Source organism: Schistocerca serialis, chromosome 7, assembly GCF_023864345.2.
Source record: "Schistocerca serialis cubense isolate TAMUIC-IGC-003099 chromosome 7, iqSchSeri2.2, whole genome shotgun sequence".
Taxonomy (NCBI): domain Eukaryota; kingdom Metazoa; phylum Arthropoda; class Insecta; order Orthoptera; family Acrididae; genus Schistocerca; species Schistocerca serialis.
Genome location: NC_064644.1, coordinates 93,178,077 through 93,195,644, shown reverse-complemented (window position 1 = coordinate 93,195,644; position 17,568 = coordinate 93,178,077). Strand labels below are relative to the sequence as shown.

Genomic DNA, 17,568 nt, shown 5'->3' with positions numbered 1-17,568 from the left:
TATGCATCATGATCAGAGAGAGCATTTGTTTCTGGGTATACAGTTATTTTCATGCTCTGAGTTTCATCGAAGAAAACATTATCAGTTAGGGTTGTACTCTCTTTATCTTGAAATTGTAGGGTCCAGATGAGGTTTCTAGATCTTTTTTCTATAAGCTTCCTACAGAAAATCTACATTGGATTCATCACAGATTATAGCTGTTTGCTTTTGTATGACAGCGTACTAGGAAATCTGTCGCAAGCTGGGACTGTTGTACTTGCGATCTTGCTATCGTGTTCTTGTTCGCAACGAGAATAAGATACACACGACATATAATTATGTCCAACACTTTATTTATACAAGAAGTTATTTGTTGTTCACATAACACCAGGAAAAACATTATGAAACATTTCCAGTGGCACGAATATTACAAGTTTTTTGGTAACTAAGTGAGGAAACAGTAACAGTAACAAGAATACTAAAAAGTCAAAGCAAATTATTAAATTCATGGAGCCTAAAAGTCAGAGCAAATTAAGTTTCAGGGAACGTGCACTGAGGCAAGGAGAAAGCGTCTCACATCGCTCCTGGTGGTCAGTGTGCGAACCCTGTTGACAAGCGCTGACCGAGCAGCTGATTAACTGACATCTGTTTCGGCAGATGCCCAATGTTACTACACCAGCCCCCTTCAGGAAAGCATCCTTGGATGATGCCAGAAGTGACATCCCTGAGGTGTTCCGGGAAGTGTACCCATCATCTGGAACGCGTTTGCCGTTCAAGTAGAGCTTGTGATGGTGCTGGTGGAGGTTGCTGGGTGGCGGGTGGAGGTTTCACCTGATTGCATTGCAGATGTGAATGTGAAGAGTCTAGTAGGGTTTCACTCTATCAATGGAAACAATATTCATCTTGTCCATTGATGATGATATCAAATGTTTAGTCACCCTTAATGACAATATGATGCGGACCAGTATATGGCGGTGTGAGTGGCGGTTTGACACCCTCTACTCGCAGAATTACATGTCAACAGGATCGTAACTCTCGGGGTATGAATGTTTGCGATGTACCATGGCATCATGTTTGTTGTGGTCAGATCTGCATCAGCCTGTCTCTGAGGTGGGTGACAAATACTGGTGCACTAACATCGTCCAGCGAACTTGCATGTGGGTCCACAAACTCCCCGGGAAGCCATAGGACTTCTCCATATACCAGTTGTTGTGTCGAGACAAGACAGCCTAGACACAATGAGAGGAAGCCGAAAGGCATGCGCTTAAACTCACGCAGGCTGGCGTGAGGTCTGAAACAGGATACATAATGAATGCTATAAAGAAAAGTACGTAGCTTCTGGAATACTTAACTTTAATCCATAATTGTATAACATCGCTCTTGATGATACATGCTTCATATAATAAATATCAATTGAATACGGCGCCTTGCTAGGTCGTAGCAATTGACTTAGCTGAAGGCTATGCTAACTATCTTCTCGGCAAATGAGAGAGTCTTCGTCAGTGTAACATCGCTAGCAAAGTCGGCTGTACAACTGGGGCGAGTGCTAGTACGTCTCTCTAGACCTGCCGTGTGGTGGCGCTCCGTCTGCTATCACTGACAGTGGCGACACGCGGGTCCGGCGTATACTAATGGACCGCGGCCGATTTAAAAGGCTACCACCTAGCAAGTGTGGTGTCTGGCAGTGACACCACACCAGTTGTGCCTGTGAGGCTTCTAGATCCGGTTTATACATGTTATGTAGGCCAAGCAAAGCCAGTGGTGAGGCAGAGGTCCATTGTGGTTCATGGCACATTAAGTCCGCTTTAAGCAATCAGTGCCAGCATTCAATCATACCGTTACTAGCAGGATGGTAACTTGTTGTTGTGTGATGCAATGTGCTGCAAAATTTACTTAGTTGGGCAAATAGGTCAGATTCAAACTGCTGCCCTCTGTCTGTGGTTATAAGAAGTGGACAACCAAACTGGGCTATCCAGTGTGGCACTAATGCAGTGACTAGCATCTTGGTAGAAATGTTATCTACCGGAATGGCTTCTGGCCAGCATGTGAACTGGTCTATTACTGTCAGTAGATAATGTTGTCCTTCTGAAGGGGGCAGCAGACCTACAACATCAATATGAATATGAGCAAACCATGCTGTTGTGTCTGGAAATTTGCCCACTGGCACACAGACATGGCGAGAAATCTTGCTGTGATGGCACTGTACGCATGCACGATCCCATATGCGACACACTTTTTATATTCCAGGTCACACAAAATGGCTAGCTATTAGTCTAATTATTACCTTTACACTGAGAGATACAAATTATGTAGACTTTCGAAGGCCTGCTTGCATAGCACCATAGGAACAAACAGACAAGTTTTCCCTGTTGAAACAACACAATATAACTTTGCGTTTGTAGCTGGAATGTCGACTGGCTGAAGTTGAAGGCCAGACGTGGCATCTTGTAAACAATCTCGAAGTTACAGGTCAGACTCCTGTGCTTCGGCTAGCTGTGCGAAATCTAGTCTTCATGATACTGCTCACCCAGGATAGACAGTCAGCAATAACATTGTCAATTCCCGATATATGCCATACATCAGTAGTGAATTGTGCGATGAACTCCAGTTGATTATATTGTCTCGAAGAACATTTGTCCATATTTTGCTGAAAGGCACAGGTGAGGGGTTTATGGTCTGTAAAAAGGACAAAAACTCTAGCTTCCAATTGTGTACGGAAATATTTAATGGACTCATAAACCGCCAACAATTCACGGTTGTATGTGCTCCATTGTTGCTGCGCAGGAGATAGCTTTTGTGAAAAGAATGCGAAAGGCTGCCAGACTCCATGTACATACTGTTGCAAGACAGCACTGACTGCCATCTGGATAGTGTCTACTACCAGCACGAGAGGTGCTTCCAAAGCTGGATGTTGAATAAGGGCTGCATCTGCTATACTTTTCTTGGCCACTTTGAATGCATTTTTCATCGGCTCTGTCCACAATACTGGCATTTGGTGTTTAACCTTGGGACCGGCTAAAGCTGCAGTAAGAGCCTATTGGAGTTCTGCCGCATGAGGTAGGTGATGTTGGTAAAAATTAAGGACTCCCAAGAATCATCACAGTTCTTTGGTAGTTTCTGGCTATGGAATATTCAATATAGCCTCTACTTTCTCTGGTAGTGGCAGTGATCCCTTTGAAGAAATCTGGTGGCCTAAAAAGGTGCCTCTGTCTGGCGAAAAACACACTTTGAGGTGTTCAACACTACTCTGTATTCATCAAGGCGTTTAAATACCTCAAGCAGGTCGTGTTTGTGTCCTTCTGGGGTTGCTGAAAAGATAAGTGTATCATCAAAATATGCAAAACAATACTGCAAGCCTTGCAAAATGGAATCTATAAATCTTTGCCATGTCTGGGCAGCATTTCTCAATCCGAATGTCATAAACAGGCTTTCGAACAGACCAAACGGCCTTATAATGGCCATTTTCAGAATGTCTCTTTCGGCAACAGGAATCAGTGCATAAGCCTTTGTGCAATCTAATATGCTAAACATCTTTTTCCATTTAATGCGTAATTATAATTTTTCAAGAGAGGAACAGGGTACTGATCCGGTATTGTCCTAGCATTCAAGGCTCAGTAATCACCACAAGGATGCCATACACCGTTCTTTTTTGGCTCTAAATGGACGAGTGATGACCAAGGCCCACTAGATGGGCAGATGAGGGCTTCCTTCAACATTATATTAAATTCCTCCTTGGCAACAGCGAATCGGTCAGGAGGAAGACGCCTGGGTCTACACGAAATCGGAGGGCCTGCGGTAGTATTGATATAATGTACAGTGTTGTGACACCTTTTTTGGGGCCCAAGGAGGCCTTGTGATAGCCGGGAACAGCTCTAGAAGTATTGTATACTCATTTCTCTCCAACTGGATCAGTTTGGCATTGTCTACTGCCAAGCTACATCAGAATCCATCGGCAGATAGTCCCATGACATTGTCTATTAGGGGGGTGTTGGCAATCTCTGGCAGCAGTCGATAATGCGGTAAGAAATCTGCTCCAATTATAGGCTCAGTTACATCTGCCACAGTGAAATTCCACTTCAAGGCACGATGTAATCCCAGGTCCAACTTGATGTGGTGCATTCCATATGTCGCGATGGTTGAATTATGAGCCGCGGAAAAGGCAAAATGAGCTGTAACTGGGTCCATGGCAAAATACTTAAGTCAGAACCCATATACACCAAAAACTTGCACCCTGTCTTGCGATCTGCTGTAAAGAGACACAAGGACGGCAACCAACAGTCTGGAGCAGTTACTTCTGCCTGCCACTTACAACTGAGAAAGGTACACGGCAAAGTACACTTGTGTGCCTGCTCTCCGAATTTCCTGTGGTACCAACACACATCTGCTCGGGTTGAATCTTCGGCCACAGCGAAGTTCGCTGAGGAACGACTTCTAGATCTTCTGCAGAATCATCCTCTAGCGTACCTGTCGGAGAGTATTTCACCCATCTGCTTACTCAGCACATCAATCTTGCTCACGAGACTGTTGTAATCCTCATGTGTTACCACCAAGTTGCTATTACATCCTGTCGTAATTTCAGGGCAGGAGGATGGTATGATGGTGTCTTGAATTCGATCCACCAGGTCCGCATTGGCATCTAGCAACGTCCGTTTGTGATGCTGTAATGGCCTTCACCTTTGCCAGCAGATCGCTGCTCCACAATGTGTGTAGTAATGTATTGGGCACTGTGCGCATGTCAACCTTTCTTCTTAAATGACGAAGGTATTGTGATGGTTTTCTGTCATCGACATCCTCTTGTGTGACTACCTGCCACACTCATTCTTCCTGCAAAGCCGACACTCTTCAAATTAATTCAGTCTTTAACTTCGCATATGATTCTGTATTTGGAGGTGAAGTTATAATATCTTGAAACTCAGCTGTGTAGCAAAGTCCAGCTGACTGACCACCAGTGCGAACTTAGTGGAGTCAGTGGTCACTCCGGCGCAGAGGAAACTCACTTCTACCTGTGTAAACCATAACACTGGGTTGTGGGGCCAAAATGGCAGTAGCCACACAGCCAGTCTTGATATGGTTGACAGATCCATCCCCGTAGCAGTTTCCAATTCTTCATGTTCACTGCTAGCCATTTGTGCTGCTGGTTTATTCTCTCTCTAGCTGCAATCATATCGTGATCACGACTGTCACAAGCTGGGAGTGTTGTACTTGTGATCTCGCTATCGTGTTCTTGTTTGCAGTGAGAATAAGATACGCATGACGTATAATTCTGTCCAACACTTTATTTGAGCAAGAAGATGCTCACATAACAGCAGGAAAAACATTACAAAACATTTCCAGTGCCACAAATATTACCAGTTTTTTGGTAAATAATTGAGGAAGAAGTAACAGTAACAAGAATACTAAAACATCAAAGCAAATTGTTAAATTCGTGGAGCCCAAAAATCAAAGCAAATTATTAAGTTGATGGAGCGCACACTGCAGCAAGGAGAAAGCATATCATAGCGTAGCTCCTGGCGGTCAGTGCACCAACTCTGTTGACATGCGCCGGCCGATCAGCTGATTAACTGACATCTGTTTCGGCAGACGCATGACGTCGCTACAAATCCAAATCTCTCATAGAGAGTACAAAATTTCCCAGTGGAGACCTGTGTACCCATTTTTGCAGTATTAATCCACAAGCACACACATCTATGTGCTGTTCACTATTAAATCTGCTTGTCTGAATGTTCTTGAACTTGTGTTCTGCCTTAATATATGTAACAACTCCTTTCCTTCCCATATTAGTTATACATGAGTAAGATGATATACTGTCTGGTTATGTGGTGCTCATTTAAGTGTAGGATGTCTATCTTTTCAGAGCTCTCTAAATTGTCTAAACAGACAAGAAGCTCTTTGTCTTATTACTCAATCATCTAATATGCTGATGATATAGGCACTTTTCTGTGTATTCTTGAACATTAAGTGAGGCTCTTCTGTTAATTTAACTTCTTTTATAAGAGAGTGTCTGAATCCTGATTCTAATGTAATTAAGGTACCTCTCTGACACAAGTAACCATGGGGATCTGGCTTTGTGTGATGTGGCAGCCTTTAATACATCTTCTTCATGTGAGTTGCATACCGTGGGCCATCACAGCAGTGGGATTGGCTGCTGGGTGTAGTGGTGCGCCACAAAAGTCAGCATTTGTTTATGGTGGATGTTGTCAGTCAGGAGCATCTGACCCATCATTTGAATCAGTTATGTCTGTAATCTTTGGACCTGCGACACCACGTGCACACCTGTTACCACCCACAATGCCTCTTCTGTCCTACAGTCAGCCCATGGGATAGGGTGCCATGGCGATCACTCCCCTGACTCCTGATGTGGAGAATATGGTCTTGAAGTCAGTTCCTTCCTTTCTCTGCTCACCCTAGTATGTATCCTCATACCCACTGATGCTGGCAAACCAGCCATTATGCCTCTGCAATTTTTCACCATTCCAGCAGAGTCTGCTGCGTTGGTGTTGCCTACTTCATTGATAGACCTGTTGCCATGGAATCTCGCTTCCTCTATAGTTTTGCAACAGAGGTTGTGGCAGGAACATGGCAATGTTTGGCTCTATATGGGCTTTTCAGAGGGAAGGGAATTAGTATCCCTGCAAGCGGATATTGAGGTGGACACAGATGAGCTGGTGTGGGTCTTGCTGCAGAGTAGTGTGGCAAGCTATTGCTGATGAAGTGCTTGGAGCATAGATGAGCATAACAGCTAATACAGGTGTTTACTTGCCAGCAGTGATAGTCCAGACGCATCAGTTCTTATGCTGACGTTGACCAACTCTGACCTGGCCTTCACACTGCACTGTGCTCTTGGTTCTGCATGCTAGATGTTCAGTCAGTTGCATTGGTTTTGAGCCTTTGGATTACAGCATGTTTATGGGCACCCTTCTTGAGGGTTACTATGTTTTTCATTGCTTTGATTATTATTAGTGATTATTATTATTTTGGTTCAATTTTAAATTTTATTGATGTTGTCAGTGCACTGTGACCAATGTACCTTAAAAATCTTTCATTGTGCTTTTTATTGTAATGGCTATTCTTAAAGTGATCAATATTGCTCTAGCGTAGCTCCTTCTCATATAACTGCTGGTGGACTAAATATTTTATAGATTTCTTTTTATTTGCATTAATTGTTCCATAGTGTTTAGAGGTACAAATTAGTAACAATGTGGGACTATGCTCTCTAAGCATGCTATATGAATTCTTGAGTGACATTACAGGAATTAAGTCATGAACCACAGACCTTGCCGTTGGTGGGGAGGCTTGCGTGCCTCAGTGATACAGATAGGCGTACTGTAGGTGCAACCACAACGGAGTGGTATCTGTTGAGAGGTCAGACAAATGTATGTTTCCTGAAGAGGGGCAGCAGCCTATTCAGTAGTTGCAGGGGAAAAGTCTGGATGATTGACTAATCTGGCCTTGTAACACTAACCAAAACGGCCTTGCTGTACTGATACTGTGAACGGCTGAAAGCAAGGGGAAACTACAGCCGTAATTTTTCCCGAGGGCATGCAGCTTTACTGTATGGATAAATGTTGATGGCGTTCTCTTGGATAAAATATTTTGGAGGTAAAATAGTCCCCCATTCGGATCTCCGCGCGGGGACTATTCAGGAGGACGACGTTATCAGGAGAAAGAAAACTGGCATTCTACGGATCGGAGCGTGGAATGTCAGATCCCTTAATCAGGCAGGAAGATTAGAAAATTTAAAAAGGGAAATGGATAGGTTAAAGTTAGATACAGTGGGAATTAGCGAAATTCGGTGGCAGGAGGAACAAGACTTTTGGTCAGGTGAATACAGGGTTATAAATACAAAATCAAATAGGGGTAATGCAGGAGCAGGTTTAATAATGAATAAAAAAGTAGGAGTTCGGGTAAGCTACTACAAACAACATAATGAACGCATTATTGTGGCCAAGATAGACACGAAGCCCACGCCCATGACAGTAGTACAAGTCTATATGCCAACTAGCTCTGCAGATGATGAAGAAACTGAAGAAATGTATGATGAGATAAAATAAATTATTCAGATAGTGAAAGGAGACGAAAATTTAATAGTCATGGGTGACTGGAATTCGATAGTAGGAAAAGGAAGAGAAGGAAACGTAGTAGGTGAATATGGATTGGGAGGAAGAAATGAAAGAGGAAGCTGCCTGGTAGAATTTTGCACAGAGCACAACTTAATCATAGCTAACACTTGGTTCAAGAATCATAAAAGGAGGTTGTATATGTGGAAGATGCCTGGAGATACTGACAGGTTTCAGATAGATTATTTTAGGAACCAGGTTTTAAATTGTAAGACATTTCCAGGGGCATATGTGGACTCTGACCACAATCTATTGGTTATGAGCTGTAGATTAAAACTGAAGAAACTGCAAAAAGGTGGGAATTTAAGGGGATGGGACCTGGATAAAATGACTAAACCAGAGGTTGTACAGAGTTTTTAGGAAGAGCATAAGGGAACAATTGACAAGAATGGGGGAAAGAAATACAGTAGAAGAAGAATGGGTAGCTTTGAGGGATGAAGTAGTGAAGGTAACAGAGGGTCAAGTAGGTAAAAAGACGAGGGCTAATAGAAATCCTTGGGTGACAGAAGAAATACTGAATTTAATTAATGAAAGGAGAAAATATAAAAACGCAGTAAATGAAGCAGGCAAAACGAATACAAACGTCTCAAAAATGAGATCGACAGGAAGTGCAAAATGGCTAAGCAGGGATGGCTAGAGGACAAATGAAAGGATGTAGAGGCTTATCTCACTAGGGGTAAGATAGATACTGCCTACAGGAAAATTAAAGAGACCTTTGAAGAAAAGAGAACCACTTGTATGAATATCAAGAGCTCAGATGGAAACCCAGTTCTAAGCAAAGAAGGGAAAGTAGAAAGGTGGAAGGAGTATATAGAGGGACTATATAAGGGTGATGTACTTGAGGGCAATGTTATAGAAAGGGAAGAGGATGTAGATGAAGATGAAATGGGAGATACGATACTGGGTGAAGAATTTGACAGAGCACTGAAAGACCTGAGTCGAAACAAGACCCCAGGAGTAGACAACAATCCATTAGAACTACTGACAGCCTTAGGAGAGCCAGTCCTGACAAAACTCTACCATCTGGTGAGAAATGTATGAGACAGGCGAAATACCCTCAGACTTCAAGAAGAATATAATAATTCCAATCCCAAAGAAAGGAGGCATGACAGATGTGAAAATTACCGAACTATCAGTTTAATAAGTCATGGCTGCAAAATACTAATGCGAATTCTGTACAGACGAATGGAAAAACTGGTAGAAGCTGACCTCGGGGATGATCAGTTTGGATTCCGTAGAAATATGGGAACAAGTGAGGCAATACTGACCCTACGACTTATCTTAGAAGCTAGATTAAGAAAAGGAAAACCTATATTTCTAGCATTTGTAGACTTGGAGAAAGCTTTTGACAATGTTGACTGGAATACTCTCTTTCAAATTCTGAAGGTGGCAGGGGTAAACTACAGGGAGGGAAAGGCTATTTACAATTTGTACAGAAACCAGATGGCAGTTGTAAGAGTCGAGGGACATGAAAGGGAAGCAGTGGTTGGGAAGGGAGTGAGACAGGGTTGTAGCCTCTCCCTGATGTTATTCAATCTGTATATTGAGCAATCAGTAAAGGAAACAAAAGAAAAATTTGGAGTAGGTATTAAAATCCATGGAGAAGATATAAAAACTTTAAGGTTCACCGATGACATTGTAATTCTGTCAGAGACAGCAAAGGACTTGGAAGAGCAGTTGAACGGAATGGACAGTGTGTTGAAAGGAGGATATAAGATGAACAACAACAAAAGCAAAATGAGGATAATGGAATGTAGTCAAATTAAGTCAGGTGATGCTGAGGGAATTAGATTAGGAAATGAGACACTTAAAGTAGTAAAGGAGTTTTGCTACTTGGGGAGCAAAATAACTGATGATGGTCGAAGTAGAAAGGATATAAAAAGTAGACTGGCAATGGCAAGGAAAGCGTTTCTGAAGAAGAGAAATTTGTTAACATCGAGTATAGATTTAAGTGTCAGGAAGTCGTTTCTGAAAGTATTTGTATGGAGTGTAGCCATGTATGGAAGTGAAACATAGATGATAAATAGTTTGGACAAGAAGAAAATAGAAGCTTTCAAAATGTGGTGCTACAGAAGAATGCTGAAGATTAGATGGGTAGATCACATAACTAATGAGGAGGTATTGAATGGAATTGGGGAGAAGAGGAGTTTGTGGCATAACTTGACAAGAAGAAGGGATCGGTTGGTAGGACATGTTCTGAGGCATCAAGGTATCACCAATTTAGTATCGGAGGGCAGAGTGGAGGGTAAAAATCGTAGAGGGAGACCAAGAGGTGAATACACTAAACAGATTCAGAAGGATGTAGGCTGCAGTACGTATTGGGAGATGAAGAAGCTTGCACAGGATAGAGTAGCATGGAGAGCTGCATCAAACCAGTCTCAGGACTGAAGACCACAACAACAACAACAACAACAGTTTGGTTTGATCCTGCTGGTTAGTTTGTGATGAATTCATGTGCAAATGAGGTATTCTGTAATTAGTGCTTCACTGGTACATGAGAGAAACTACTTTCACAGCAGCAGATGTTAGTTTATGGTTTCTTAACCTGTTGGTGGTGGTCACATTAATTAAAATTGTGACCATCTGATGGCATGAGCAGTCCACTCACTCACATTATGGGTACATGGCCACTCCCACTGCCATTTAAGCTTTGAGTTGTGCATGGTACAGGTCAGATGGGTGCATATGGTGCATTGCTGAGTTACACACTTTACTCAGAGGTTTACATTGTGTTTTCATACATGCCTGCAGGTGCACAATCTATATAACACCCTTTTTTTTAAGTTTCACTTTTGAAAGACCACCTATCTACCTTCATGCAGATCCAGGTGTGGTGTGCCATTAAGCCCCGACCACTACAAGTTTTGTAGTGAGGATTTTGGATGTTAGGCTGTTAATACTTTAGATTTGATTCCATTTAATGGTGGTTTCTCTTTTTTAATTGGGGACCTTTGTCCTTTTATGTAGGTTCTCCTCTGCGAGAGGCTTTCTGGCAGAGGATATTCTGTTTCATGCCATTTACTAGGGGTGCACTATTTTAACATACTTTAACCGGTTTTAATCTCGGTTATGCATCCTTTATGGACTCACATTTTAATTTTTGTACAGGTTTTTTTTTCTAAGAATTTCTGTTGGTTCTCTTTAGCTTTTCTTACATCAGCATTGTGGATAAGTACTATTATTGATTTATAATTTTTCAGAAGCACCTGAAGATGGGACACAAGTCCTGAAATGGGTTGTGCTTTCCAAAATAAATATTTTTTACAACAGTAGGGGATTTTATCATTGATTATAAAACTGATTTCAGAGTCTGTGGAGATTAACATTGACTTTCTCACTAAAAGTAGGAACAGGGAGGCCCTTATCAACATTGCAATAACATACAGCGTAAAATTGAGTATTTTGGTGTCTGATTAACAGTCATTTCTAAAAAGCATTAGGTCAGTGGAGCATGTGCTGATATGGAACATCCTGGCAAATTAAAACTGTGTGCCAGACCAAGGCTAGAACTAGGGACCTTTGCCTTTTACAGGCATGTGCTTTACTGACTGAACTACCCAAGCATGAGTCATAAACCCATCCTCAGCTTTACTTCCACCAGTACCTTGTCACAGGTCCTGAATTCTAGGCGGGCGCTGATAACCTCGCTGTTGTGCGCCCTAAAACACTAATCATCATCATCATCATCATCATCTGAATTCTAGTCTTGGTCCGGTACACAGTTTTAATCTGCCACTCCACACAGAGTGAATATTTAATTCGGAAACATCCCCCAGGCTGTGGTTAAGCCATTCCTTTCTTCTGGGAGTGCTAGTTGTGCAAGTTTCACAGGAGAGGTTCTGTGATTTTTGGAAGGTGGGAGACAAGATACTGGCAGAAGTAAAGCAATGAGGATGAGTCATGAGTTGTGCTTGGGTAACTCAGTTGGTAGAGCACATGCCCAAGAAAGGCAATGGTCCCAAGTCCAAGTTTCATACGGACACACAGTTTTAATCTGCCAGGAAGTTTCAGCATCAGATCAGTCCTTAATCAAGAAAAACTTATAATACATCACTAAAGGTTTTCAATACATTTTAGTGATGATCTAGCTGAAATACTATGAATAAAAAAATAGTATTGTGATTGACATTTCTTTAAGAACCAATAGCTGACTTGTAGTCAACATAATATACATAATGTAGTCAAGATAGTACCCATAAATGTTAAAATCTGTCATAGTGTGAAAAATTTGGAAACTAAAGAATTTTGTGTAGACCAACATATACTAAATAATGATACTTTTATAATTTTAGCCATGTATAGGTCCCCACTGGGAAATTTTCAGCTATTTTTGAAAAACTTGTATTATTATTTGTGGGGATTTCAATGTAGATTTTCTGAAAGAGTCAGATAGAAGGCTTGTCCTTGAAGTACGACTTGGTTCTTTCAATTTAATGTCAGTTATTGGGTACAGGAAAGCACCACAGTGATATATAATGTTTTTACTGACCAAGATAAATTTAATCAAATAAAAACTTTTCGTGTTAAGAATGGTCTGTCAGATCATGATGCACAGCTAGTTACAGTATATGATAAAGCTCCATACAGTAATGCAAAACAGTCATCTGAAATAGTGCATTCAATTAATGACTTAACAACTGAAAATTTTAGGGAAGCTTGCAACAGTTAGACTGGGATGAGTTGTGAGGGAACCTGATGCTAATTTAAAATTGAACATATTTCATGATACCTTTGTGAATATACAGGGTGTACATAAAGTCCGGAAACATTTTCAATTATTTATTGCACAAGACCCAAACATTGTATAGATATGATACATATGTCATTTTGAAGAGAAACTCTGAAAGTTTTTTTCATGTTTGCTGCCACAGTGTAGCTTGGTAATGTGCCGATAGTCAGCGCTAGTTGCCATCATGGCGAGTGAGCTTTTTGTGTGTTGGAGTTCGACAAAAATAAGTGTGCTACAGCTGTTCAACGGATGTTTAGAACCAAGTACGGTAAGAAGCCACCAACAAGGAAGGCTGTTTACCACTGCCACAACAAATTCGTTACGATGGGTTGCTTGTGCCCGGCAAAGAGGAGCGGATGTCCCAGTGTGAGTGAAGTGAATGTGGAGCGCATACGAGAGACATTCATAAGGAGTCCAAAGAAATCAGTGTGTCATGCATCCTGTGAACTTAAAATGGCTCCAATGACAGTGTGGAAAGTCCTGGACAGAAGCTGTCAATGAAACCATTCAAATTGGAGCTAGTGCAGAAGTTCAGTGATGACAAAGACAAGCATTTTGAGTTTTGTTCACAGCTGCAACAGTTGAATGAGGATGGGGATGGCATTTTTGATCTCTTAATTTTTAGCAACGAAGCCACTTTTCACACTAATGAGAAAGTGAATCTGGGGTACAAAGCATCCACACGAATGCACTGGATTTGAGCATGATTCCCCAAAGGTAAATGTTTTTTGTGCCTTGTCACGTCAAAAACTTTACAGGCCATTCTTCTTTGCCGAGAACACTGTCACTGGATATTCCTACTTGGACATATTGCAGTAATGGCTTATGCCTCAAATGCAGTTGGACTCTCCGTTCATCTTTCAGCAGGATGGGGCTCCACCCATTTTCATCCTTGCACTGCAAGGGAGAAAGGGACATAACTTTACTGTAGTGGCTTTATTTCTGTAATTTGGCTTTAGATTTTCTGTCAGTACAACTCGAACAGCACTCTAGTTGAATGCTGCGAGAAGGAAATATTGCAAGCCATCCATATGTAGCAAAATATGTTCTCAGCATTTTCAGGAGAAGGACAGGGACAGAACATCAGTTTCTTCATTCTGTATTTGGAACGTGCTGGATTATGCACTTTTTTATTACAGTTCAACAGAGTGAACAGTAGACCTGGCAGTATAGGCATCTACCGTCACCATTTGACTCAGTGAAGTTCGGTCTGTTGTTCCCTCGCAGTGAGAGCACAGTAAGTAATTGTGGAAAATGCCTTCATGGACAAGTGCCATAGCAAAGCTCCTCATGTGTCACACAAAGAGTAAAATTTGTTAATGTCTCAGATACTTTTTGTTTGAGGCATTATGCGGTCGATGTGCACGTAAAATGATCTTACTCAGAGATCACTAAAAATTGCCATTGTACAAAATTGTTAAGGTTTTCGTGACCACTTGTTGACAAACTGCCTATTGGCTTCTGCCTTGGGTTCTTCGGCCGACGTTCATCTAATGATTTTTGCTGACGTTTTGCCAGCATGAGTGGCTGGCATTGTCAAAGCTTTGCCCTCCATAGGCGGTGGTGAACTGGAGCCGAGTTCGCGGCTGCAGACTATATGTACCTGGCAAGCCAACATCTGAAGGCTTCTCCACGGTCATTTCCAGTGCGGTTCTCCTCTTGCTACCTGTGACGGTCATTCGCTGCAGTATAGGAAGCCAGGACCCGTTTACCTCAAGGCTTTCCTCTTTATTGTTGAAGCTGTTTGTGTGTTTTTGTATTTCCACAGATTCTCTGAACAACCACATGTGATAATGCTGCTCTACAACCAGAACTTTCGTGTCAGCAAATTTTATTATGTGGTCGGTCTCACTCGGTGTGTGCTCTGCCACCGCCAATTTCTCCACTTGCCCCAACCTGCAATGTCGCTTATGTTCTTTAATCCTGGTGTTGATTGATCATCCAGTCATTCTGACATAGACTTTTCCGCATGTGCATGATATACTGTATATCCCTCACATTGCAAGTGGGTCCCTTTTCTCCTTTGCCAGTCTAAGACACTCATTGATCTTCCTTGTCGGTTTGAAAATCGTCTTTATGCCATGTTTGCACAATATATGGCCCATTCTGTCTGTCACTCTGGGAATGTATGGCAGAAAGGCCATACTCGACATTTCTTTTTCTGATTCCTTACTTTACCAAGTTGTTGGCTCTGTTACACTTCTAATATAATTTGTGGAGTACCCATTGCTCCTCAGAACACTTTCCAGGTGTTGCATTTCGTGTCTGAGGTGCTGCGGCTCACATATTTGTCCTGCTTGTGTTACAAGCGTATTAATGATACCTGTTTTCTGGCTCGGGTGGTGGTTTGATAGTTTGTGCAGGTATCGGTCCATGTGTGTTGGTTTTCAATACATACTGTGTCCCATGTTTTCGCCATCCCTTGTGACCAGCATGTCTAGAAGTGGCAGTTTTTTGTCCTTTTCTACTTCCGTGGTAAATTTTACGTTGGCATGGAGGCTGTTCAAGTGTCTTAGGAAGTTACTGAGCTGTTCTTCATCATGGCTCCACACAACAAAAGTATCATCAACATATCTGTACCACACCTTATCTTTGTAAGTCACCAAGTCCAGTGTCTGTGCTTCAAATTGTTCCATGAAGAAGTAGGCCACCACTGCCTCCTTTTTGGCACAAAAAACATTTAACTTTGGGGAATCATGCTCAAATTCAGTGCATTCGTGTGGATGATTTGTACCCCAGATCTGACAGTTATGCCCGTTCACTTTCTCATTAGTGTGAAAAGTGGCTCCTTTTCGAAGAACAGGCACTTCCTCTTTGGTCAATTGTCATTCAGTGGGGTTGACCACTGTGTGTGACATGTCGGGAATCGCCTTGTTGGCCTGATTCCGGCATCTTTCAAACTTTTTCTTCTGTTGCTCAGTGCAGCACTCAAGTACGTTCTGCATACTTCTGTGAGTGATGCTGTCGATGCCGTCCCAGTTGTCTTGATGCATTCTGCTACTTAGTTGATAGAAAATGTCCAGAAGTTCCTGATCAGTTCTTGCCAAGTCTCTCTGTGTTGTATGAATTTGCTCACGAAGGAAAACTCATTCCATTCTGTCATAGATACGATGTGCTTGGGCAGTGGTGAATAGGCACTTACATTTCAAGAACTTCAGTGTAGTACCTTCATCTCAGCACTATGACAGAAAGGCGAGAGAGGACATCAATTGCGCTTTCTTCTTCCATTGTTGGTCAAGGTGTGGTACAGATATGTCAATGATACTTTCATTGTGTGGAGCCATGGTGAAGAACAGCTCGGTGACTTCCTAAGACACTTGAACAGCCTCCATGCCAACATAAAATTTACCATGGAAGTAGAAAAGGACAAAAAACTGTCATTTCTAGATGTGCAGGTCACAAGGGATGGCCAAAACCTGAGACACAGCATGTGTCAAAAACTGACACACACAGACCGATACCTGCACAAACTATCAAACCACCACCCGAGCCAGAAAAGAGGCATGATTAGTACGCTTGTAACGCGAGCAGGACGAATATGTGAGCTGCAGCGCCTCAGACATGAAATGGAAAGTGTTCTGAGGAGCAATGGGTACTCCGCAAATTTTATTAGAAGTGTAACAGAGCCAAACACTCGCCGAAGTAAGCAATCAGAAAAGGAAATGGTCGGGTCTGGCCTGTCTGCCATACAATCCCAGAGTGATGGACAGAATCGGCTGTGTATTGTGCAAACATGATGTAAAGACGATTTTCAAACCGACAAGGAAGATCAAAGAGTGTCTTAGAGGCAAAGGAAAAAACGGACCCACTTACAATGTCGGGAATATACCAATACCATGCACATGGGGAAAAGTTTATGTCGGAATGATTGGACGATCCTTCAACACCAGGATCAAAGAACATAAGCGACATTGCAGGTTGGGGTAAGTGGAGAAATCAGCCGTGACAGAGCATACACTAAGTTAGACCAACCACGTAATAAAATTCGCCGACACGGAAGTTCTGAATGTAGAGAAGCACTATCACACGCACTTGTTCAGAGAAGCTGTAGAAATACAAAAACACATGAACAGCATCAACGAGAAAGTGGAAAGCCTTAAGGTAAACGGATCCTGGCTTCCCATACTGCAATGAACAACTGTTGCAGGTAGCAAGAGGAGAACCACAATGAAAATGACCGCGGAGAAGCTCTCAGACGTTGGTGCGCCAGGTATGTATAGTCTGCGGCTGTGAACTTGGCTCCAGTTCACCACCGGCAATGGAGGGTGAAGCTTTGACAATGCCAGCCACTCGTGCTGGCGAAACATCGGTAAAATCATTAGATCAACATTGGCTGAAGAACCCGAAACAGAAGCCAACAGGCAGTTTGTCAATTGCCATTATTCTTTTTTCCTGAAGAGCTTGTTACTTATAAATTACATGACAGGGCACCAGTTAATTTTTATGATTGTGGCTGTTGCTATTCATCTGAAAAACACGCTGCTATATTATAAAATGCCTTATCAGTAACATTCACTTGGTGCAGCTAAAGTCTCAAATTCTTTTGTTCTACTGTTGACCTTATCTCGGAAATCTCAACACAACTATAAGATTCACTGAAGACAACATGTGATGTTTTTGGCAGTGTGTATTCATCATAGAGAGCAGTTGGTACTTGATGTTTCATATATTTGTCATAAATCAGGTATATGTTGAGTACCAAGAAATCATTTTCAGTCTGACAATGCCTATGCAAAATTAGCA

At 42.1% G+C, this 17,568-nt stretch overlaps 1 protein-coding gene across 1 annotated transcript in view; it reads right to left on the bottom strand.

Annotated features, from left to right (window-relative positions):
- Positions 1 to 17,568, bottom strand: part of LOC126412379 (odorant receptor coreceptor-like) — a 242,640-nt gene that overhangs the window by 83,525 nt on the left and 141,547 nt on the right. The gene's annotated exons all lie outside the window — the stretch shown is intronic.